This window comes from Phyllobates terribilis, unplaced genomic scaffold (assembly GCF_046119375.1).
Source record: "Phyllobates terribilis strain yellow unplaced genomic scaffold, ASM4611937v1 Scaffold_2__4_contigs__length_985480577, whole genome shotgun sequence".
In the NCBI taxonomy this organism is placed as follows: Eukaryota; Metazoa; Chordata; class Amphibia; order Anura; family Dendrobatidae; genus Phyllobates; species Phyllobates terribilis.
Window position 1 is genome coordinate 961,652,460 of NW_027362762.1, and position 23,869 is coordinate 961,676,328.

General features: G+C 42.7%; 1 long non-coding RNA gene across 1 annotated transcript; it reads left to right on the top strand.

Annotated features, from left to right (window-relative positions):
- Positions 1 to 1,943: 1,943 nt before the first annotated feature.
- LOC141253105 (uncharacterized) lies at positions 1,944 to 20,653 on the top strand. The gene is made up of 3 exons (XR_012314230.1): positions 1,944 to 2,068; positions 2,167 to 2,268; positions 19,697 to 20,653. It is a non-coding gene; the product is annotated as an uncharacterized lncRNA (long non-coding RNA).
- Positions 20,654 to 23,869: the final 3,216 nt, after the last annotated feature.

The window sequence follows — 23,869 nt, forward strand, 5'->3', positions numbered from 1 at the left end:
AACCTTCTTGCCACAGCTCGCATTGATGTGCCATCCTGGATGAACTCCACTACCTGAGCAACTTCTGTGGGTTGCACTGTAGACACCACCTCATGCTACTGTACCTCTAGGAGTGAGAGCAATGGCAAAATGAAAATGTGACCAAAACAGCCAAAAAGGATGAGAACAGAGAAATGGTCTGTGGTCACCACCTGCAGAACCGCTCCTTTATAGGGGGTATCTTGCTAATTGCCGATCATTTCTACCAGTTGTCTGTTCCATTTGCACAACAGCAGGAGAAATTGATTCACAATCAGTGTCGCTTCATAACTGGACAGGTAGATTTCACAGAAGTGTTATTGACTTGGAGTTACATTGTGTTGCTTAAGTGTTCCCTTTATTTTTTTGAGCAGTGTATATATATACAGGGTGGGCCATTTATATGGATACACCTAAATTAAATGGGAATGGTTGATGATATCAACTTCCTGTTTTTGGCACATTAGTATATGGGAGGGGGAAAGCTTTTCCAGATGGGTGGTGACCATGGCGGCCATTTTGAAGTCGGCCATTTTGGATCCAACTTAATTTTTTTCCATGGGAAGAGGGTCATGTGACACATCAAACTTATTGAGAATTTCATAAGAAAAACAATGGTGTGTTTGGTTTTAATGTAACTTTATTCTTTTATGAGTTTTTTACAAGTTTATGACCACTTATATAATGTGTTCAAAGTGCTGCCCATCGTGTTGGATTGTCAATGCAACCCTCTTCTCCCACTCTTGACACACTGATAGCAACACCGCAGAAGAAATGCCAGCACAGGCTTCCAGTATCCGTTGTTTCAGATGCTGCACATCTCGTATCTTGATGGTATAGTGTGGTATATGGGATACAAAGATAGTGGGGCCATTCTTCATCAATGGAAACCTCAATGTCAGTGGATATCTGAAATTGCTACATGATGATGTGTTGCCCTCTTTATGCACTGAAGATAGCACGTTCCCTGAGTTTTTCCAACAAGATGGTGCACCACCACAATATGGGTGTCAGGTCCGAGCATTCCTACATGAACAGTTTCCAGGAAAGTGGATTGGTCATCGTGGGCCAGTTGAATGGCCGCCAAGGTCTCCCGATCTGACCCCCTTAGACTTTTATCTTTGGGGTCATCTGACGGCAATTGTCTATGCTGTGAAGATATGAGATGTGCAGCATCTGAAACAACGGATACTGGAAGCCTGTGCTGGCATTTCTTCTGCAGTGTTGCTATCAGTGTGTTAAGAGTGGGAGAAGAGGGTTGTATGACAATCCAACACAATGGGCAGCACTTTAAACACATTTTATAAGTGGTCATAAACTTGTAAAAAACTCATGAAATAATAAAATTATGTTAAAACCAAGCACACCATTGTTTTTCTTATGAAATTCTCAATAAGTTTGATGTGTCACATGACCCTCTTCCCATTGAAAAAAATAAAGTTGGATCCAAAATGGCTGACTTCAAAATGGCCGCCATGGTCACCACCCATCTGGAAAAGTTTTCCCCCTCCCATATACTAATGTGCCACAAACAGAAAGTTGATATCACCAACCATTCCCATTTAATTTAGGTGTATCCATATAAATGGCCCACCCTGTGGAATGGTCAGGGACTACCATATTTTGCTGTGGCGGCATGTAGGAGGGTGGCAGGCTGACAAAGACGCCATGTTAGCAAGGGGTTGAAAGAGTTAAAGTATTATGTTGAATGTGTATGTTATGAGTTATGTGATAAAGTTGTTTGCTGTGTTTTATCCCTTTGGCCGTTATTGTATGCCGGTTGTCCTGCGGCTCAGCCTAAGGCTGTCAATGGGAATGCGGGAGGTCTGTCCACTAGGGGAACCATACAATAGGTAGGGATATAGTTTACACTACATTACTTAGACATTAGATAGTTAACTCAGGGATTAGATCATCAGTTGGGAAGGGTTAGAACAGGCTTATAGAAAACAATTTCCGGATTGCCTGAAGTACTGAGAAGCAGGCCTCTATATACCCTCATGGGGAGATTCTCAGCTGCTCAGCTGGGTCGCAGAGGAAGTGGAAGATGGTGGGTCTCAGGACAGGACGAGGACAAACACTGGAAAAGGACACATAACCAAGCGTACTTCACTAACTAAAGAACATGTCTTAATCTTTATGCTGCAGCCGTGTGTAGAAGAATTGCACAGTAAAAGTGAGTCTGTTAATCTGGATCTAAGATCTCCTGTCTTGTTTGAAGCCGGTTCCGGTCCTATGGACAATGTAACAGTGAGTACAGAAAATCCTCCATCATACTACACACTCCACTCCCAGTCTTTTATAGAAGAGGGGACACAGGGCGAAGAGTACTCAGTGCGGCCCACAGCATATTGTCATCGGCCCTGTGCTTCCGCCGTTCACCTACATTATTTACATAGTGGGACAAATAGAAAGTACTATCTGTGCCTACATAATTTACAGAGTCAGTACTAATGTATATACTTCACAATCAAATGGGCTGTTACTATGCATTGCATTGTCAACAGTTTCAAAGAGACTAAATAGGAATGAATGTGTCGCATGGATTTATGTCATTCTACATCAACTAAGGAATGTGGCCATCAGAGCTTTGGGGTCATCATAACAGTCCTTATCTATGAACTAATCCTATATTATCTGTCTCCCACAGTAATAGCTCTGCTTTACGTTACCTGTCTCATCTATTGCATTATTTCTGTGTCCTATTGTGTATAAATATGTGACTCTTCAGATTTTGTCTTATACTATGCCTGATGAAGAGGCCTAAGTAGCCTCGAAAGCTTGAAACTTGTTACCATCTTTTCAGTTAGCCATTAAAAGGTATCAACCACTGAGGACTCTCAAATCTTAATATTTCTCAAAGAGACTAAAAAAAACTATTCATAAGGAAAGACAGGGAGGCAGTAATATCTGTGCCTACATCATTTACTAAAAATGATAGGGACGAAGCACAATCTCAGTATAAATCATTTAAAAATAAAGATGGGGAGGGTGTGCTACTATCTGTGCCTATGTAATTTACAGTGTATAATAAAGAGACAATAATATTGTATTTACATCCTTTACAAAGAGATATAGTAAAAAGTATTATCTGTATCTACATTACTTACTAGAAGAGACAGGGAGACAGTACTGATATCTGTGCCTACCTCAATTAAAGGAAATGAGACAGACCCAGTATCTTCTGCCCCAGCATCATTTATAATGAGTCAGGGAGCCAATGCCACTATATCTGCCTACATAGTTTACAAGGAAAGACAAGGAGATAGTATTATATGTGCTGTAGGATAGCCGCAGGACAGGTCCCGGAGGGGAGATATATACTGTATCATCGAGGCTGGTAGCCTCGGTGATGTAAGCCCTGAAAAACAAGCTCCAGCTCGTATAGTGTTGAGAGAGTTAGTAGGGCGTGTCAAGGCCCAGGTTTACCGAGCAGTCAGAGAGATGGCTGGGACTGGCTGCTCACATATCCCCACCCCGTGGTACGGCAGATGTAAGGAAGTCCAGCTGTACCCTTAGTATGGTGTGTGAAAGGTGGAATAACCTTGCTTGTGTGGCTTAGTCACTGCTAGAGGCTGAGTAAAGCTCTAATGTTTAAGCTATGTGCGCACATTGAGTATTTGATTGCAAAAATTTCTGCATCTATTGGCAGCAAAAAGGCTGAGGAAAAAAACGTGTGTTTTTGCCGCGGTTTTGATGTTTTTTGCATGCTTTTTTTAAGCGTTTTTTGTACAGCAACGAATGCTTTTTGGAGCTAAATAAAGATATTTGCAAAAAGAAACATGGGACATCGCTTTAACCCTTGGATTACCGTCGGACCTGGGGTGAGTATATTGGTTAATTTAAATGATTAAAGAATGTGTCTGTTTTATTTCAAATAAAGTGTTTTATTCTTGGTGTGTGTATTTATCTAACTGTTTACTTACAGGTTTAGTTTAGTAATGAGGGTGTCTGGCTGACACCTCTTCATCACTAAAGAAGCTTGATGTCAATGACACTTAATCCCATTACCCCTAATCCCATTCAAATATCAAGTGCCATTTCTGGGGCAACTTAGGGCTGCTATTTTTAGCCTAGGAAGGGGCCATTAGGCCAACATGTTCCTTTCCTATTAATAACAGCTCATAGCTGTTTGGTTAGCCTTTGGGTACGTCCCCAGGATCAGGAACCAGCAGCGCTTTGGACGTAGTATATTTTTACTGGTCCAAAATGCTGTGTACTAATGCCACACTTGTTTTGTCAGTACATGCGGATCCACCCCATGTAATGACATTTCAATTGGTCAAAATCTGCAGCGGAGGCTGCAGAAATTGACATGAGTTTACACATTGTTAAAAACAAGCACAGTGGGCATGGGATTTCTTATAACTGAAATAAAATGAAGAATTAAATAAAAAAAATGAGCATGTGCTCCCACGTCATTTTCTTAACCAGCAGAGGGAAAGCCGACCGCTGGGTGTTGATATTACTAGCCAGGGAAGGGGCCATTAGACACAATTGTTCCCTGGCTATTAATAACAGCCCACAGAAGTTTTCTTAGCATTTACTGGCTAGATTACAGGGGACCCCCAGAAAAAAATTGACGTATTGTCCCCCTATAAAATCTAACCAGCAAAGGCTAAACAGACAGCTGTGAGCTGATATTAATAGCCAGGGAAGGGGCCATAAATACTGGTCCCTTCTGAGGCTAATAATATCAGCCCTCAGCAGCCCCAGATATGGCGCATCTTATGGAAATCTGATGCTTAATCTCGCTCTTCCCACTTTCCCTGATGCGGTGGCAAGAGGGGTAATAGGGTTCGGGTCCAGGAGGAAGTTCAGAAACGCCTAAATAATATCAAAATAGACAAGTCACCAGGCCCAGATGGCATACACCCCCGGGTACTAAAAGAATTAAGTAATGTGATAGACAGACCGCTGTATCTTATATTCAAGCACTCTTTATGGACAGGGACTGTCCCACTAGACTGGCGCCAAGCAAATGTGGTACCAATATTCAAAAAGGGGTCTAAAAGTGACCCTGGGAACTATAGACCAGTCAGCTTAACGTCTGTTGTGGGTAAATTGTTTGAAGGATTTCTTAGAGAGGCTATTGTAGAATATCTTAATGATAATAACTGTCTAACTCCATATCAACATGGATTCATGAGGGATCGCTCCTGCCAAACAAACCTGATGGCCTTCTACGAGGAGGTGAGCTCACAGCTGGACCGGGGAGAGTCAGTGGATGTTGTATACCTTGACTTCTCCAAAGCGTTTGATACCGTGCCACACAAAAGGTTGGTATATAAAATGAGAATGCTTGGTCTGGGGGATAATGTGTGCAAGTGGGTAAATAGCTGGCTGAGTGATAGAAAGCAGAAGGTGGTTATCAATGGAGTAAGCTCAGGGGGTGTCAGGATTACTAGCGGGGGGCCTCAAGGGTCTGTCTTGGGCCCTATATTATTTAATATATTTATTAATGATCTAGTGGAAGGGTTGCATAGTAAAATAGCAATATTTGCAGATGATACTAAACTTTGTAAAGTAGTTAATACAGATGACGATAGGGCACAGCTACAGGAGGATTTAGATAAATTGGGGAGTTGGGCCAAAAAATGGCAAATGGGGTTCAATGCCGATAAATGTAAGGTCATGCACATGGGAAAGATAAACAGCAGTCACCCATACATATTAAATGGGAAACCGTTGGGGAAATCTGACATGGAGAAGGACCTGGGCGTCTTGGTTAATAGCAAATTAAATTGGGAGTGCCCAGTGTCAGGTAGCAGCTGCGAAGGCAAATAGAGTCATGGCATGCATCAGAAGAGGAATAGGGGCATATGATGAGAACATTGTTCTTCCTCTGTATAAAGCGCTGGTAAGGCCGCACTTAGAATATTGTGCATAGTTCTGGGCTCCGGTGCTCAGGAAAGACATATTGGAGCTAGAGAGGGTACAAAGGAGGGCGACTAAGGTAATAAAGGGAATGGAGGGACTAGAATACCCAGAGAGGTTGTCAAAATTAGGCCTCTTTACGTTGGAAAAGAGAAGGCTTAGGGGAGACCTCATAAACATGTATAAATACATCAGGGGGCAGTACAGAGATCTCTCCCATGACCTGTTTATACCAAGGATGGTGACAAAGACGAGGGGGCACACTATGCGTCTGGAGGAAAGGAGGTTCCTGCACCAGCATAGAAGGGGATTCTTTACGGTCAGAGCCGTGAGACTCTGGAACTCTCTGGGAGAGGAAGTGGTGATGTCCAACTCACTTAATGAGTTCAAGAGAGGCCTGGACGCCTTTCTTGAGAACAATAAAATTACATCTTATGCTTAGTTAATTAATCCAGGGATTTAATCTGACTGCAAGATTGGTGTCGGGAATTGAATTTTTCCTCAATGATGTAAATTGGCCTATACCGCATGTTTTTTTTTTTTTTTGCCTTCCCCTGGATCAACGCTGCGGAATAGCTGCAGTGCACAAGAAATAGGCTGAACTGGATGGACGCTTGTCTTTTTTCGGCCTTATAAACTATGTAACTATGTAACAATGGGTTCATGCCAGCCTTGTATTGGCAGCTGACATGAAGCCCACCCAGGTTAGTAATGGAGGGCATCTAAAAGACGCCCCTATTACTAACCTTATAGTAAAGTTTTTGAAATAAACACATGGCCTGAAAAAAATCCTTTATTTGAAACAAAAGTTCACACGGTTTTAATCATTTATTTAAGAATAAAAAACACAGTTATACTCACTTAGCACCTATTCCGCTGAAGCCAATGTCCCCTGTAAAAAAACATAAAATAATAAACAACAAAAATATTCACCTAACGCCCATTCCATTTAAAGCCATTGTCACCTGTAAATAAAATAAAAACTAAAAAAGCAACCATATCCCTCACCTGTCTGATGTGATGACATAATCAAGACGGTCCCAAACATGATCCTGCTCAGCCCTTATGCACACAGGATGTCACTATGATGCAGGGTTAGGTTTTAATATTAGAGGTTAGGATCATCCCGAACTTGGGTACACCTTGACGTTGGTGGGATGGCTGATAGACTTTTTTTTAATCAAAAACAGTGTTTACTAAGTAAGTACCCAATGTTATTTATGTGCACTATTGCTTTTACTTCTTTACTTACAGCAGGGTATTTATTTTATTTATTTTGTTTCTGTCTTGGGTTTTGATTATTTAGAAAATGTACCAGTGGTGGTGTGGACCCACTGAGACACTGGCCAATCTTACCCTGAAGGGGTGTAACTAATTGACTACCTGGTCTTTACTAGAGCTTCTGATGAGGATAGGTTTGGGCCTTTATGGTAGTCACCAGGTGACACTCCAGGGCAATGCCCAGACCTACAGCAGCTGATCTACGGGTCAGAGGAACAACACGAAGCACAGGAGTCACAGACAGAGACGTAGTCAGACGACACGCAGAATAAGATCAAAATACAAAGCCAGGGTCAGAAGCGGAGAGGTCAGACAAAACAAGTTAACAAGCCGGGTCAGTAGCAAGAGAGACAAAATGATAATGCACCAAGACAGGATACTAGGAAGAAACTGCAGCTAGGAACCCAAGTTTATGCAAGGAGCAGCCTAATATATCATAGGCCAGGGAAGCAAAACACAGCGGTTTAAATTCCTGCAGAGTCTGGCCATGCCTTCCTATAACCAGGTGAAGACTCTGCAGCAACAGGAGGATGCAGCAGTGCTGGAAATGCTGCAAGAGGAAGCCCAGCGAGACTACCTGACACTGGGAGGAGCAGAGCGGTGAACGCAATTAGTGGGAGGGCACCCACTAACTGTGAGAGTAACAGGCGTGACACAAAGAGAAAAAGGAAGGCAGTACTAACTGTGCCTACATCATATGTGAATATACAGGAAGGCAGCCTATCTGTGCCTACATCATACAAGGAGAGACAGGGAGGCAGTACTATCTGTATCTACATTATTTATGGGAAATTATCCTCAGAAGAATTAGTTTGGTTATCTCTCTGTATAAGAGCAAGGAAATTTGTGACAGCCAGCCATTCAGGAAAGCAACCATCTACAGTATGCTCTGAAATCAGATGCTGAAGAGCCAAATACTGCAGATCAGCAGGAACATACATTTTTGGGGTGCAGTGGAAACAGCTGGCACTGATGAGGTTAAAGGTCTCTTTCCCTAGAAGAAGACACTATTATGGTCACTGACACTTGGTAGGACCTCTGTTGCTCCGTGCAGTGAGTATGACTTTCCTTTATTGCCACAAGGCTTATAATAGGCTCCTCGGATTGATGCGTAATAAGTCTCGGAGATGAGAACGCTGCTGTTACCAGTACACGCTCCGGAGAAGAGTCCGTGTGTTTTCTATCATGTGGAAAGCTCCAATTGCCTCTTTCCAGTAAACAGTGACTCACGCCGAGAGGTTTCTAACACACAAGGATTCACAATTGTCAATATTCCCGGAAATTCTCCCATCTTTCTGGGGGTGGAACCTTCAGAAAACAAAAGCGTCTTCAGTGAACATATTAGAAAATCACATTAGAGGTGAAACTGCTCAATATAATTTCGGAGCCACACACTCTCTGTCACTGCATCATTTACCCTTCCCTGTACTTACCATACACCGGAGCTCAACCACCCTCCTCCCAACTCAACTAAACTCTACTCAAGTATTAACCCTTACACAACTGAGATAAAAAATCGGAGAGGAAGATAGTTACCAAGATTTTTCTTCTCATAGCCCTAAATCTCCTACAAAGACATAGATACACCACTAGGGGGAGCGCCCTACACATAGAGATATATGATAAGATTCTGTCTGCAGCCACCACTAGGGGGAGCTCCCTTCATACAGAGATATATGATAAGATTCTGTCTGCAGCCACCACTAGGGGGAGCTTCCTGTATACAGAGATACATGATAAGATTATGTCTGCAGCCACCACTAGAGGGAGCTCCCTGCATACAGAGATACATGATAAGATTCTGTATACAGCCAACACTAGAGGGAGCACCCTGTATACAGAGATATATGATAAGATTATGTCTGCAGCCACCACTAGGGGGAGCTCCCTGTATACAGAGATACATGATAAGATTCTGTCTGCAGCAACCGCTAGTACAACAGCACACACAGGGGTGGTTTCAATCCGACCCGATTCTGATACATGTGGTATGCTTAGTATTAGCACATTATTATGGTAGTTATAATCATGTACATCATGTAAATAGGAGCAGTATTATAGCAGTTATATTCCTATACATAGGGGGCAGCATTATAGTAGTTATATTCCTGTACATAGGAGCAGTATTATAGCAGTTATATTCCTATACATAGGGGGCAGCATTATAGTAGTTATATTCCTGTACATAGGAGCAGTATTATAGCAGTTATATTCCTATACATAGGGGGCAGCATTATAGTAGTTATATTCCTGTACATAGGGGCAGTATTATAGCAGTTATATTCCTATACATAGGGGGCAGCATTATAGTAGTTATATTCCTGTACATAGGAGCAGTATTATAGTAGTTATATTCTTGTACACAGGGGGCAGTATTATAGTAGTTATATTCTTGTACATAGGAGCAGTATTATAGCAGTTATAGTCTTATACATAGGGGGCAGTATTATATTAGTTATATTCTTGTACATAGGAGCAGTATTATAGTAGTTATATTCTTGTACATAAGGAGCAGTATTATAGTAGTTATATTCTTGTACATAGTAGCAGTATTATAGTAGTTATATTCTTGTACATAGAGGCAGTATTATAGTAGTTATATTCTTGTACATAGTAGCAGTATTATAGCAGTTATATTCAATAAAAAAGGGGGCAGTATTACAGTAGTTATATTCTTGTACATAAGGGGCAGTATTATAGTAGTTATATTCTTGTACCAAGGGGAAGTATTATAGTAGTTATATTCTTGTACATAGGGGCAGTATTATAGTAGTTATATTCTTGTACATAGGAGCAGTATTATAGTAGTTATATTCTTGTACATAGGAGCAGTATTATAGTAGTTATATTCTTGTACATAGGGGCAGTATTATAGTAGTTATATTCTTGTTCATAGGAGCAGTATTATAGTAGTTATATTCTTGTACATAGGAGCAGTATTACAGTAGTTATATTCTTGTACATAAAGGGCAGTATTATAGTAGTTATATTCTTGTACATAGAGGCAGTATTATAATAGTTATATTTTTGTACCAAGGGGCAGTATTATAGTAGTTATATTCTTGTACATAGGGGCAGTATTATAGTAGTTATATTCTTGTACATAGGAGCAGTATTATAGTAGTTATATTCTTGTACATTGGGGGCAGTATTATAGTAGTTATATTCTTATATTCTTGTACATAGGAGGCAGTATTATAGTAGTTATATTCTTGTACATAAGGGTAGTATTATAGTAGTTATATTGTTGTACATAGGAGCAATATTATAGTAGTTATATTTTTGTACATAGGGGGCAGTATTATAGCAGTTATATTCTTCTACATAGGGGCAGTATTATAGTAAAAAAGTTAATGTCTGTTCACCACCTCCTGGAGCTCACGGATCCTGTTGTGCGGCAAGTTTTCAGAACTTAGAAAGAAATAAGTCCAGCACTATAAGTCCATAAAAAATCCATTCTTCATTTATTTCATTGCTTCAAACAGTATAAAATTGATTAAGCCACAGTCCAGACATTAAAAACATACGCGTTTCGACGCAAAGCAGTGTGTCTTAATCATTGACAGTCTGGACTGCGACTTAATCGATTTTATACTGTTTGAAGCAACGAAATAAATGAAGAATGGATTTTTTATGGACTTATAGCGCTGGACTTATTCCTTTCTAAGTTTCTCAGTATTATGGTAGTTATATTCTTGTACATAGGGAGCAATATAAGGCTATGTGCACACTGTGCATTTTTTATGCATTTTCACTGCGTTTTTTTCCTAGCGGTAATGCACCAAAAACGCTAAGTAATCTATTTGCCAGCTAATGCAATGACAATCCTGTTGTGCACATGGATCTGGAATTTTCCGCTCAGGATTGTCATTACGTTTAAATCCACAGCATGTCCATTCTTTGTAGCGTTTCTGCATCGCAAAAACGCACAAAGAATGGTACTCGGGCTGGGGAAGAAGACTACTTCTCCCATCATCTGACCGCTGCTGCCGCTGATAACAGTGACAGCGCCGTGGCTGTGGCAAGCCGGCGTCTGTGCGCGGTGTAAAAAAAAAAGTAAAAATCTATTTAAAATAAAAAAACACCTTATTCTCACCTGTCTGGCGTCCTCCTGATGTCCCCCGGCGACTCGATCACCTGGCACCCGGCAATACAATGACGGGAGCGCGTTCGCTCCAGGCAGTGTACATCGGCTGCCGGCTGAGTTCACTATAGTTCATCAGCTGGAGATCAGCTGACGAGCTCCGGGACCTCACTTTACGGCACCAGTGCTATGTGGGAATTTTCCCACCAACACTGATGCAGTAAATGAGGTCACTGGGGCTGATCAGCTGATCTCCAGCTGATTAACTCCAGTGAACTCAGCCAGCAGCAGTGATGTACAGAGACAGAAGTGATTCCACTCCTGTCAGTGTACAGTGCTGTCTTCTACAGCAGTCACATCAGTGATTGATGTGGCTGATGTAGAAGTGACCCGGATCGCCAAGGGACAATCTGGATTACGTCATGACGGTGGACATGTGAGGGATATGGTTGTTTTTTATTTATTTATTTGTTACAGGAAACAAGGGATTCGGGGATTAGGCGAATAATAAATAAATTATTAAAACCGTGTGTAATTTTATTTCAATAAAATAATTTCTTTGTGCCGTTTACTGAAAAACTGTCAAAGCAGTTTACCACAAGGTTAATAATGAGTGTGTCTTATAGACGCCTCTCCATTACTAACCTGGGCTTCATGTCAGCCGCCAATAAAAGGCTGACATGAACCCCAACCTTATTACCTCACTCGCCACCACTACACGGCAGTGGGAAGAGCGAGGCTAAGCACCAGATTTGGGGCTGCTGAGAGCTGATATTATTAGCCTCGGAGGGGGCCAGGATCCATGGCCCATTCCCTGGCTATTAATATTAGCCAGCAGCTGTCTGTTTAGCCTTTGCTGGCTACATTTTATAGGGGTGACGCTCCCCCTGGGCCGTGGGGTACCCGGTGCCGGGCCGGTAGATGCTGGGGGTTGTAGTCACTGTGGCGGTGACCCGGTCCGTGACCCAGGGCGGTCAATCCAAGGGGAATTGTATATGGGTTTTATTAAAGAGTCCGACTATGCCACCTGTGGAGTGCGGCTAAAGGGGGCCGCCGCTGCGGAACAGTCCTCTGAAGCTGGTGGTTTTGCAGCAATGATGGTATAACTCCCCACAGGAAGAGTTAGCTTCAGGGCACTGTGTGTGGATGATGGTGGTTGTGCAGGGTGTCAGTAATAACCACAGAGCCAGTATAGTGCAGTCCCAGGGCCTTTACTCACGGTTGGTGCAATCCAGATTACAGGTACCAAAGCAATCTCCCCCGTCGTGCTGTGCGTACTCAGTGAGGGGTTCAGTCCACCCTCAGGTATTTCCAGAGCACTTAACAGGACCCCTTTCTATGTGCCTTCCTCAGCCATTTTCCTGCGCTGGCTCTCACCCTCCTGCCCTGCGCCTCACAGTCAGTGTCCCAAGCCGGTGGCCTCGGGTCTTGGCGGGCGACCTGCAGTCCCCTGGGCCCTATGTGGCCACCTTTTCAGCGATTGTTAACTGTGATAGTGGGCAACTGAAAGTACAGCCACCTCCAGTCGCTAGATGGACTTGAAGTATCCGTGCTGGTTAAAAGGCCGGTCCCCTCTGCGGCTTGATCCTTCCACTGTCTTGTAGATTCGGGCGTACGGGTGGCATCCAGCACTGCCCGTAACCCTAGGATCCCTTCTCTTCTTCTCCTGGAGCCATTCCTGCTCTCTCTCTTCTCTTCTCTTCCCAGACTTGGGCCTCACTGGCTAGGCCCGCCTCTGGAGCAGAGCTCATGCAGAGCCTCTGCTCCTGTCACTTTTCTCCTCTGACTGGCCACACTGAACTAAGATGGTTTCCTATTTATACCTCCTTCTGAAGTGCTCCCTTGATCTACGTCCTCCACCCACACCCACTACATAGTTCCCCCTCTCTAGGTGGTTCCCCCCACTCCAGCCAGGGACCAGGGACTGTGCTCTCCCGTAGGAGCAATCTCGCCCTGTCCCCCGGAAATGTGGTGTAGTGAATGCTGGTGTTAGGGTCCTGAGCTGTACTCCTTCCTTTCCTGAGAGTGAGATACCACACCTCTGGGTGAGATGCAGTACCTTTGTGGCGACTGAACACCCGCAGTGTCAGTTCCTGTCTGAACTGTGTCCTAGCCCATTATCTGTTTGTCTCTATGTCCGAGCCTTCCCTTTTCCTGCAGTGTCTGAACCAGTACCTAACTCCAACTCGTTGTCTCTGTACTTCTGTTTGTGAGTTTTGTGTCCACTCGCTACTTCATTGCAAGTACCTTGTGTGTATCTGGTTCTGCTTGTCCCGTTTCTCTACCTCCGTTTCTACCTCCTGTGTTCTAGCTATCTTCCTATGTTTCCCAGTCTGTTCCATGTTAACAGAGCCCTGTCATGTCTGCCTGCACCTGCGGCTCTGCTCCGCTCTTCTCTGCTTGTCCTCCATACCTGCGGTTTCGCTCTACTCTGCTCCGCTTGTCCTTCGCGCCTGCGGTTCTCCTCTGCTCTTCTCCGCTTGTCCTCCGCGCCTGCGGTTCCGCTCTGCTCTGCTCCGCTTGTCCTCCGCGCCTGCGGTTCCACTCTGCTCTGCTCCGCTTGTCCTTCGCACCTGCGGTTCCGCTCTGCTCCATTTGTCCTCAGTGCCTGCGGCTCTGCTTGTCCATCGCACCTGCGGCTCTGCTCCTGTATCCCAGTCCGTACTGGTCCCTATCCAGCCTGCTTTCCTACCTGCCAGTATCGGCCTGTCTGCATACCTGCCGTGCCTGCCAGTACCCGCCTGTCTGCATACCTGCCGTGCCTGCCAGTACCCTCCTGTCTGCATACCAGCCTAACATGCCCGTTCCTGCATTCCCCGGTGTGGGTCAACAGCTGTGACTGGGGTCTGACCTGGAGTAGCACATGGGCCACCTCCCACGTCCCTCCTCGGACCACGGAGTCAATTAAGCCACCGGGTGTTCGTGGTTGGATCTGGTGAGGCCCCTAGTCACGCCCCTCCATGCACTCCTCGGTTTGTGGCCCAGTGGGACCACTAACCACACTCACGCCAGTCAGTCCGGGCGTGAGCGTAACAATAGCCAGGAAACATTTTTGGCTCATGGCCCCTTCCCCGGATACTACACTGCTCAAAAAAATAAAGGGATCATTTAAACAACACAATGTAACTCCAAGTCAATCACATTTCTCTGAAATCAAACTGTCCAGCTATAAAGCGACCCTGATTGGCAATCAATTTCTCCTGCAGTTGTGTAAATGGAACAGACAACTGGTAGAAATGATCGGTAATTAGCAAGATACCCCCTATAAAGGAGTGGTTCTGCAGGTAGTGACCACAGACCATTTCTCTGTTCTCTTCCTTTTTGGTTGTTGTTTTGGTCACTTTTTCATTTTGCCATTGCTCTCACCACTAGAGGTACAGTAGCATGAGGTGGTGTCTACAGTACAACCCACAGAAATTGCTCAGGTAGTGGAGTTCATCCAGGATGGCACATCAATGCGAGCTGTGGTAAGGTTTGCTGTGTCTGTCAGCACAGTGTCCAGAGCATGGAGCAGATACCAGGAGATGTGGAGGGAGCCATGGGAGGGCAACAACCCAGCATCAGGACTGTTACCTCCTCCTTTGTGCAAGGAAGACCAGGAGGAGCACTGCCAGAGCCCTGCAAAATGACCTCCAGCAGGCCACAAATGTGCATGTGTCTGCACAAACGGTTAGAAACCGACTCCATGAGGGTGGTATGAGGGGCCGACGTCCACAGATGGGGGTTGTGCTCACAGCCCAACACCATGCAGGACGCTTGGCATTTGCCACAGAACACCAGGATTGGCAAAGTCTCCACTGGCGCCCTGTGCTCTTCACAGATGAAAGCAGGTTCACACTGAGCTCATGTGACAGACGTGACAGAGTCTGGAGACGCCGTGGAGAGCGATCTGCTGCCTGCAACATCCTTCAGCATGACCTGTTTGGCAGTGGGTCAGTAATGGTGTGGGGTGGCATTTCTTTGGAGGGCCACACAGCCCTCCATGTGCTCGCCAGAGGTAGCCTGACTGTCATTAGGTACTGAGATGAGATCCTCAGACCCCTTGTGAGACATATGCTGGTGCGGTTGGCCCTGGGTTCCTCCTAATGCAGGACAATGCCAGACCTCATGTGGCTGGAGTGTGTCAGCAGTTCCTGCAAGATGAAGGCATTGAAGCTATGGACTGCCCGCCCGTTCCCCAGACCTGAATCCGATTGAGCACATCTGGGACATCATGTCTCGCTCCATCCACCCACGTCACGTTGCACCACAGACTGTCCAGGAGTTGGCGGATGCTTTAGTCCAGGTCTGGGAGGAGATCTCACAGGAGACCATCCGCAACCTCATCAGGAGCATGCCCAGGCGTTGTAGGGAGGTCATACAGGCACATGGAGGCCACACACAATACTCAGCCTCATCAGGAGCATGCCCAGGCGTTGTAGGGAGTTCATACAGGCACATGGAGGCCACACACAATACTCAGCCTCACCAGGAGCATGCCCAGGCGTTGTAGGGAGGTCATACTGGCACGTGGAGGCCACACACAATACTCAGCCTCATCAGTAGCATGCCCAGGCGTTGTAGGGAGGTCATACTGGCACGTGGAGGCCACACACAATACTCAGACTCATCAGGAGCATGCCCAGGCATTGTAGGGAGGTCATACAGGCACGTGGAGGCCACACACAATACTCAGCCTCATCAGGAGCATGCCCAGGCGTTGTAGGGAGGTCATACAGGCATGTGGAGGCCACACACAATACTCAGCCTCATCAGGAGCATGCCCAGGCGTTGTAGGGAGGTCATACAGGCACGTGGAGGCCACACACAATACTCAGCCTCATCAGGAGCATGCCCAGGCGTTGTAGGGAGGTCATACAGGCATGTGGAGGCCACACACAATACTCAGGCTCATCAGGAACATGCCCAGGCCTTGTAGGGAGGTCATACAGGCATGTGGAGGCCACACACAATACTCAGCCTCACCAGGAGCATGCCCAGGGGTTGTAGGGAGGTCATACAGGCATGTGGAGGCCACACACAATACTCAGCCTCACCAGGAGCATGCCCAGGCGTTGTAGGGAGGTCATACAGGCACGTGGAGGCCACACACAATACTCAGCCTCATCAGGAGCATGCCCAGGGGTTGTAGGGAGGTCATACAGACACGTGGAGGCCACACACAATACTCAGCCTCATCAGGAGCATGCCCAGGCGTTGTAGGGAGGTCATACAGGCACGTGGAGGCCACACACAATACTCAGCCTCATTGTGACTTGTTTTAAGGACTTTACATCACAGTTGGATCAGCCTGTAGTGTGTTTTTCAACTTAAATTTTGGGGGTGACTCCAAATCCAGGCCTCCATTGGTTAATAAATGTGATTTCCATTGATGATTTTTGTGTGATTTTGTTGTCAGCACATTCAGCTTTGTACAGAACAAAGTATTCAATGAGAAGATTTCATTCATTCAGATCTAGGAGGGGGGATTTCAGTGTTCCCTTTATTTTTTTGAGCAGTGTAATATCAGCTCCCAGCGGTCGGCTTTCCCTCTGCTGGTTATGAAAATGACACGGGAGCCAACGCCATTTTTAAAATTTTAGGCTATGTGCCCACGATTTGGACGTAGAAGCGCTTTGAATGCAGCATATTTTTTATATTGAACGCAGGTAAATCCGACTACTAACTATTTGACTACTAATTAACTAATCCGACTATTCAAACTACTAACACTGACCTACAAAGCCATCCATAACCTCCCTCCTCCATACATCTCTGAACTAATCTCCCGATATATTCCCTCACATAACCTCCGGTCCTCCCACGACCTCCTTCTCTTCTCCACACTTATCTGTTCCTCACGCAATCGCCTTCAAGATTTCTCCCGAATATCCCCCATCCTATGGAATTCTGTGCCTCAACTTGTCCGATTATCCGCCACATCCGGATCCTTCAGACGGAACCTGAAAACCCATCTCTTCAAGAAAGCTTACAGCCTGCAATGACCCCGCTGCCTCCTCAACAACACCGAAGCTACTGCAACCCCCAACCTACTGTCTCCTCCCCATTCCCGTAGAATGTAAGCCGGCAAGGGCAGGGTCCTCCTCCCTCCGTACCAGTCTATCTTTGTTAGTTTGTTTACTGTAGTGATATTCTTATTTTGTATGTAACCCCTTATGTACAGCGCCATGGAATCAATGGCGCTTTATAAATTAATAATAATAATAATAATAATAATAAATCCGCATGTCTTCACTGGACTGTGCAGATTTACCGCATTCAATACTTTCTAGTAGTCAAATTTCTGTTGCATAGACTAGCGACTCCGCAAGAGAATTTGACATGTTGTGTTCCTGAAAGACGCTCCACATGTCAGTGTCCACGGGTGATCTGCAACCTCAGATGCACGCATAGTAGACATGGGATTTCTCGAAATCCCATCCACTATGCTGTTATAGTGGTCATATTCTTGTACATAGGGAGCAGTATTATAGTAGTTATATTCTTGTACATAGGAGCTGTATTATAGTAGTTATATTCTTGTACATAGGAGCAGTATTATAGTAGTTATATTCTTGTATATAGGAGCAGTGTTATAGTAGTTATATTCTTGTACATAGGAGCAGTATTATAGTAGTTATATTCTTGTACATAGGAGCTGTATTATAGTAGTTATATTCTTGTACATAGGGGCAGTATTATAGTAGTTATATTCTTGTCTATAGGGGGCAGTATTATATTAGTTATATTCTTGTATATAGGAGCAGTGTTATAGTAGTTATATTCTTGTCCATAGGGGCAGTATTATAGCAGTTATATTCTTGTAAAAAAGGGCAGTATTACAGTAGGTACAGTACTACAGTATATGTATCATTCTGGATCTTCCCATTAATCAGAGGTGTATCGCCAATGACCGCAGGCCACGCAACTGCTATGGGGCCCATGAGCCGGGAGGGGGCCCTGTGTCAGCGCCTTCACCGAGTTCCCCCTCCAGCCATCAGCATGAACAAAGATGATGGAGGAGGGAGTGTCAGCTGACGCTTCCTCCCCCATCATTCCGCCTTGGCGTCTGCCGTGTCAGAGCAGCGGGCGTGATGACGTCATGACAGTGTGTCCGCTGTTCTGAGATGTGCGGCACTTCACACCACACACTGAGGCGACCGGAGCATCGGATGGAACAAGGAGGGGTGAGTATTGTATTTTTTTTTTTTTTTTTTTAAATCAGTGACTGGTGGCCATAATTGAGTATGAGGGGTGCATTATATTGTATGGAGGACTATGGGGAGTGCATTATACTATATGGAGAATTGTGAGGGACACATTATCCTTTATGGGGGACCATGGGGGTGCATTATATTATACAATATGGAGGACCATAGCTAGTGCATTATATTGTATGAAGGATTATGGTGAGTTCATTATACTATATGGAGGATTACGGGGGTGCATTATACTATATGGAGGATTGTGGGGGGTGCATTATACTATATTTAGGACCTTGGGAGGTGCATTATATTATACAATATGGAGAACCATGGCGAGTGCATTATATTGTATGGAGGACTATGGGGAGTTGATTATATTATATGGAGGATTATAGGGGTGCATTATGCTATCTGTGGGGCAGATTATACTATATGGAAGGCTATGTGGGGCCATTATAATATTTGGAGGGATATGTGGAGGGCTATAATACTGTATGCAAGCAATTATACAGTGTGAATGTTTGTGTGGGGTCCTTCATACTGTGTGGGGGGCATTATACTGTTTGGAGGGCTAGAGGAGCCATTATACAGTGTGGGGGGCATTATACTGTGTGGGGCCATTATACTGTATGTAAGCCCATTGTACTGCATGGAGGTCTGTGTGGGGGGTCACAGTTGGGGGATCATACTGTATTAGAGTCACCATACCTTTGCCTTGGGAGTTGAGGTGGGGTACAGTAAAGTCATTATACTGTGCATGTGGAGGAATTTACTAGGGCAATGAAAGAGGAATCTAGGACCACCAGGAGGAAGATTACTATGTAAAGCCTGGAAAGTTGTGAGATTTGCTCTTCTGTGACCCCCAACATTTTTTTTTATTTTTTTGCTTCTGTTATGGGGCCAATAATTTCTATGTACGTTCCTGCCTTTAATAATTCGCAATACATTTTTTGAGATTTCCATCTCCTGTGGATACAATGCTCTGCGTCTGTTTTGCTATAAAGAAACAAGTTACAATGTTCTTTGTTTCTCATTCTTCAGCGTTTGCCCTTTGTTAATCCTTTTACCTTAAACTCCATTTTAATCTATTGAGCAAATTCCCGGCTGTGTATCACTGCAGCGACCTCCATCGCTTTTGCAAAAATGTTTTCAAAATAATGGGCTGCAATGTTCTCATCACCATAGAAGACGAAGCACGAGGTGGAAACACAGCAAATGCCAAACAAATTTTAATTAGATTTCTTTTCCACAGGGAGAAACTGGAAGACAATGAACGATTGAGTGAAGTCACATGATCGCTAATAATGCAAAGGACTGACGAGAAGAACTCGGCTCATGTCTAAAAGCAAGATTCCTAATTCACAAGCAGACTCCTTGGCCATATGAAGGGAATCGGACCCTTTCACCTGAGTCGCCGGCTCATGGAACTACATTCACTAAGCAAAATAAAATATACATTTTTTTAATTTTGCCTCTCTGTTTCGATGATACTGTATTAACAATCAAAGTATTTTGAACCTAATCACTTATTGTTCCTTAAGCCCAAGTGGGCGTCATCAGAGTTTTCACTGGGGGGCATGAACTTTTGTTTGAATGACATTGTCCATTCATAAGGGGACAGCAACACGGAAGAGAAAAAAAAATACACCTCCACAATAGCGTGTTTCTCAGCGTGTGAGATATAATTACACAACTCTGACCTCCTGTTCTAATGATTAAAACGTACTGAGAGTAGAGCATAGACTTACATCTTTCAAATACAGTCCTTGCAGTCAATGGTAGAAAGAAAGGACAGCTGAGTTTAACTGTGTTACATTACAAAGCCTTCTATCATTTCTCCTTCTTTCGTAGCACTGTCACCTCCACTGTTCTGGCCCTCCCCCCACATGGACTACCAGGAGATCAAAGCTCCAAGTTGTCATTAATCACTTATGTCTGCTGTGAGAGCAGAGCAGGCTACCCCTGTGTGAGACATATAATAACAGCCTGCTCTACTTATAATACTACCTTATCTGAGAGGTGTGAGTCATCTGTGTTCTACTCAAAGCACTTTCTAACCATGAAGGAGGTGAGACCAGGAGATCATGAGAAAATGTTCAAAAATTCGGCACTTTCGAATAAAATAAGTTGGTCTTTATTTGAAATCCATTTAAAAAATGAAGATGTTCTGGTGAGACATTAAAATCTGACGTGTTTCTAGCAACAGACTTTAGTCGAGATCTGGAGGTCAGATCTGAATCCTTACATCTCACACACTGAGAAACCTGCCCAAAGCTATTGAGGTCGTGTGTTATTTTTCTCTTATGTGCTTCTACCTCCTTATAATTGGGCAAAGTCACACAGAGGGAAAAGAACACGCCCCAAAGAAGCCTCTTTGTTAGGGCCCACTTGGACTCTTTAAATGCCAAATACTTTAATGTGTGCAACAAAGAGGAAAAATTAAAAAAAAAATAAAAAATCTTTTTATACAGTACTGTAATCACTGTCAGAGTGTCTGTCCATTTGAACATGAGATATTTGGTGAAAGGTCCCCTTTAAGGAAGTTTTCATGCTGAAACATTTACAGCCTCTCTCAAATCTCACACGAACTGATGAATTCACTAATGTTCCTTATTCCTGAAATATAAAATATATATAGCAATTCATTATATAATTGCTGAATGAAGGGGAGAATGGAAAAAAGGGGATAACATGAACATTCACAGATAGATGGGACAGAATAAAAGTAGTTATATTCTTGTACATAGGGGGCAGTATTATAGTAGTTATATTCTTGTACATAGGGGGCAGTATTATAGTAGTTATATTCTTGTACATAGGGGCAGTATTATAGTAGTTATATTCTTGTATATAGGGGCAGTATTATAGTAGTTATATTCTTGTGCATAGGAGCAGTATTATAGTAGTTATATTCTTGCACATAGGGGCAGTATTATAGTAGTTATATTCTTGTATATAGGGGCAGTATTATAGTAGTTATATTCTTGTATATAGGGGCAGTATTATAGGAGTTATATTCTTGTACATAGGGAGCAGTATTATAGTAGTTATATTCTTGTACATAGGAGCAGTATTATAGTAGTTAAATTCTTGTACATAGGGGGCAGTATTATAGTAGTTATATTCTTGTATATAGGGGCAGTATTATAGGAGTTATATTCTTGTACATAGGGGGCAGTATTATAGTAGTTATATTCTTGTACATAGGGGCAGTATTATAGTAGTTATCTTCTTGTATATAGGGGCAGTATTATAGTAGTTATATTCTTGTACATAGGGGGCAGTATTATAGTAGTTATATTCTTGTATATAGGAGCAGTATTATAGGAGTTATATTCTTGTACATAGGGAGCAGTATTATAGTAGTTATATTCTTGTACATAGGGGGCAGTATTATAGTAGTTATATTCTTGTACATAGGGGCAGTATTATAGTAGTTATATTCTTGTATATAGGGGCAGTATTATAGTAGTTATATTCATGTACATAGGGGGGCAGCATTATAGGAGTTATATTCTTGTACATAGGGAGCAGTATTATAGTAGTTATATTTTTGTACATAGGGGGCAGTACTATAGTAGTTATATTCTTGTACATAGGGGCAGTATTATAGTAGTTATATTCTTGTATATAGGGGCAGTATTATAGGAGTTATATTCTTGTACATAGGGAGCAGTATTATAGTAGTTATATTCTTGTACATAGGGGGCAGTATTATAGTAGTTATATTCTTGTACATAGGGGCAGTATTATAGTAGTTATATTCTTGTATATAGGGGCAGTATTATAGTAGTTATATTCTTGTACATAGGGGGGCAGCATTATAGGAGTTATATTCTTGTACATGGGGGCAGTATTATAGTAGTTATATTCTTGTTCATAGGGGCAGTATTATAGTAGTTATATTCTTGTACATAGGAGCAGTATTATAGTAGTTATATTCTTGTACATAGAAGCAGTATCATAGTAGTTATATTCTTGTTCATAGGGGCAGTATTATAGTAGTTATATTCTTGTACATAGGAGCAGTATTATAATAGTTATATACTTGTACATAGGGGCAGTATTATAGTAGTTATATTCATGTACATAGGATCAGTATTATAGTAGTTATATACTTGTACATAGGGGGCAGTATTATAGTAGTTATATTCTTGTACATAGGAGCAGTCTTATAGTAGTTATATTCTTGTACATAGGAGTAGTATTATAGTAGTTATATTCTTGTTCATAGGGGCAGTATTATAGTAGTTATATTCTTGTACATAGGAGCAGTATTATAGTAGTTATATTCTTGTACATAGGAGGCAGTATTATAGTAGTTATATTCTTGTACATAGGGGCAGTATTATAGTAGCTATATTCTTGTACATAGGAGCAGTATTATAATAGTTATATACTTGTACATAGGGGCAGTATTATAGTAGTTATATTCATGTACATAGGATCAGTATTATAGTAGTTATATACTTGTACATAGGGGCAGTATTATAGTAGCTATATTCATATACATAGGAGCAGTATTATAGTAGTTATATTCTTGGACATAGGATCAGTATTATAGTAGTTATATTCTTGCACATAGGGGCAGTATTATAGTAGTTATATTCTTGTACATAGAGGCAGTATTATAGTAGTTATATTCTTGTACATAGGGGCAGTATTACAGTAGTTATATTATTGTATATAGGGGCAGTATTATAGTAGTTATATTCTTGCACATTGGAGCAGTATTATAGTAGTTATAACCTTGTACATAGGAGCAGTATTATAGTAGTTATATTCTTGTACATAGGAGCAGTATTATAGTAGTTATATTCTTGTACATAGGGAGCAGTATTATAGTAATTATATTCTTGTACATAGGGGCAGTATTATAGTAGTTATATACTTGTACATGGGGAGCAGTATTATAGTAGTTATATTCTTGTACATAGGGGCAGTATTATAGTAGTTATATTCTTGTACATAGGGAGCAGTATTATAGTAATTATATTCTTGTACATAGGGGCAGTATTATAGTAGCTATATACTTGTACATAGGGAGCAGTATTATAGTAGTTATATTCTTGTATATAGGGAGCAGTATTATAGTAGTTATATTCTTGTACATAGGGAGCAGTATTATAGTAATTATATTCTTGTACATAGGGAGATGTATTATAGTAGTTATATTATTGTACATAGGAGCAGAAGAACCTAGAATATAAGACATACAGTACAGACCAAAAGTTTGGAGACACCTTCTCATTTAAAGATTTTTCTGTATTTTCTTGACTATAAAAATTGTACATTCACACTGAAGGCATCAAAACTATGAATTACCACATGTGGAATTATATACTTAACAAAAAAGTGTGAAACAACTGAAAATATGTCTTATATTCTAGGTTCTTCAAAGTAGCCACCTTTTGCTTTGATGACT